Genomic DNA, 3,284 nt, shown 5'->3' on the forward strand with positions numbered 1-3,284 from the left:
AGTTATGACATGGGATGACAGATAGCAAAGCACAGAAAAGAGGAAAAAACTGTGCTAATTTTCAAGAAGGGGTTTATGTCCTCCCAAGTGAACTTAGATATAAAAGCTAGCTCTTTAAAGAAAGTATTATGTGAGTAACCATCAGCATATGTTTACCTTTTTACGATCACTCTGAAAATAACAAATTCAGTAAACCCTGGACTGAAAATCCCTGCACCTAAAGGTTCTGTTCTACCAGGAACCCGCTCTTGTTCACAAACACACACAACATGCTACAAATGACCACAGCTCAAAGCAGATTTGCCACCAAAAAAAAAAGTTTTCTTTTCTCATCATGTTTTCATGATCTTTCCATTCATCTTACTTCATCTTCTGGATAGATGGTAAGTAAATAAGTCTCTGGGGACAGGAAGTAAACTCTACACCAAATCTTCACCAAATATATTTTTAAGTCCTCTGACCTAAAATGAGAAAGTCATTTCTTCTAAAAATATAAATTTAAAATTATAAGATTTAAATTCACACCTGACAGATGAAACTCAGAGATGTACTTATTTTGTATTCACAAATCAAAAATTGGAAGATAAAATTCTTAAGTCTAGGAAGGCTAAAATGGGATACAGGGGCAACCTTTTAAGTCATGAAAGATGGAGTGAGGGAAAGCACAAGCTTGCTCCCTAAGACCTCAGGGGTAGGAGCAACCTTTGAAGCCAGAAAGGTGGCACATTTAGGACAAATGAAAGAAACACTCCAAAAAGTACCTAGCATGATTTCTTGCAAGTTAAAAAAAATTAAATACAGACTTTTTATATATAAATATATGCATATAAGTATGCATATGATATCTACTCAAAATGACAGATTATTTCAATAATTACCTCACCATATGCATTTCAAAGGGGAATCAAGACTATGGAATTCATATAATAAATATTTATGGAGTACCTCCTATGTGCTTGGCACCATTCAAGACTCTAGGAATACACTAGAGAACAAGACAAGCACGTCCCTTCCAGTTAAAATTCCAGTTAACACGAACAGAAAACCAAATACCACATGTTTTCACTTATAAGTAGGAGCTAAATGATGAGAACACATGGACACATAGTGGTAACAACACACACTGGGTACTTTTGGAGGGTGAAAGGTGGAGGAGGGAGAGGATCAGGAAAAATAATGGGTAATAGGCTTAATACCTAGGTGATGAAATAATCTGTACAACAAACCCTCATGACACAAGTTTATCTATGTAACAAACCAGCACATGTACCCCTGAACTTAAAATATAAGTTAAAATAAATAAAATTCCAATTAAAAGCCCAGCTCCTCTGTTCTTCAGCAATCCCCAAGGCCAATCAAAAGGCAGTGTAGGCTAGGTGTGGTGGCTCACGCCTGTAATCCCAGTTCTTTGGGAGGCCAAGGTAGGTGGATCACTTGACATCAGGAGTTCGAGATGAGCTCGGAAAACATGGTGAAACCCCATCTCTACCCAAAAAAAAAAACAACCTGGGCATAGTGGTGGGCTCCTGTAATCCCAGCTACTCTGGAGGCTGGGGCATGAAAATCGCTTGAACGAGGGAGACAGAAGTTGCCATGAGCCAAAATTTCACCACTGCACTCCAACCTGGGTGACAGAGTATGCCTCCATCTCAAAAAAAATAAATAAATAAATAAAAGGGGCATGGTGATCAGTGTAGGAGCTGATTAAAATCAGCTTGGTTGAGGGACACCAGTAACAGAGACCCTTCCAGACTCCAAACCACGGGGTCCCTGATCTCCCTCCTGCCTTGAACCCACCAGGAACTGCCCCTGTCCTACTGAGAGGTCATGGTTAACACATCCAGGGGAAAATGAGCTCAGAGGAAAAAGGAAACACTAGGCATTTGGGAAAGATAACTGTTAGAAAAGAAACATATTGAGCAGCCAAAACTTAACTGACATTAGGGAGACAGAGCAAAACATTTAAACAAGTGTAAAAATATCCTCCCAGAAGAAAAAATATTCAACAAAGGAAGAAACAGCAGTTGTAAAGAAGAACCAGATAAAACACTGAAAAATACAGCTGAAGGAAAGAAAAAAGATGCCAAATGTGCACAGATGAATAATTATTGTACAGTCTATGATAAGTGTTGGTGGAGAATGTGGGGACAGTGAATTCCCTTTTGTTCTTTGGAAGGGAGATTAAACAGGGTATAACCATTGAAGAAAATTCATGTGGCAGTGTTAAGTAGAATTTTATAGAGATACATATGTACACATAAACACACACACACACATAAACACACACATATACACATGCATACATATGTTGCAACTTAACCCACTCCCAGGCACAAGGCCCCCAAAATTCTCAAACTTATCCATAAAAGTCATGTTCAAGGCTGTTCACCTAGGCAGTGAGTGTAGTGGTGATTTGAATGTAAGTACAGCATCACGGTATTTCTTTTCTTTTTTTTCTTTTTTTTTTTTTTTGAGGTGGAGTCTCGCTCTGCCACCCAGGCCGAAGTGCAATGGTGCAATCTCGGCTCACTGCAACTTCCACCTCCTGGGTTCAAGCAATCCTCCTGCCTCAGCCTCCTGAGTAGCTGGGATCACAGGCAACGACCACCATGCCCAGCTAATTTTTGTATTTTCAGCAAAAATGGGGTTTCACCATATTGGTCAGGCTTTCTCGAACTCCTGACCTTAAGTGATCCACCTGCTTTGGCCTCCCAAAATGCTGGGGTTACAGGCATGAGCCACCACACCTAGCCAGCATCACGATTTTTCAAACTCTGCACTACCACTTACGAGCTTCTTGATCTTTTTTGGCTTCATTTCTTCTATAGAATGGGGATAATGATGGAACTTACCACATCAGGTTATTGTAAAGATTAGTCAATACCTATGAAGTGCTCAGACCAGTGCCTGACATAGCAAGCACTCCATAAATTAAAGCTTTAAAAAATCTTTTTTAATGAACAGAAATCCAACCCTAGGGTAATTCCCCAGAGAAATTTCTGCAAAGGTCCATAATGGGAAAGGTATGAGGATAGACACAGGACTATCAGTGATAACCAGGAGTTGTAGACACCAAAGGTTTATGTAAACTAAGGTGGACACATGCTGTGCAGAGGTCAGAAGTCATTAGAAATAATAAAGTAGACACATAGGCAGCAATATTAAATCTTCTATCTTAAAAATACAGTACAAAGGCCAGGTGCAGTGGTTCACCCTGTAATCCCAGCACTTTGGGAGGCCGGATCACAAGGTCAAGAGATCCTGGCCAACATGGTGAAACCCTG

This window comes from Cebus imitator, unplaced genomic scaffold (genome assembly GCF_001604975.1).
Source record: "Cebus imitator isolate Cc_AM_T3 unplaced genomic scaffold, Cebus_imitator-1.0 Scaffold304, whole genome shotgun sequence".
Lineage (NCBI taxonomy): Eukaryota > Metazoa > Chordata > Mammalia > Primates > Cebidae > Cebus > Cebus imitator.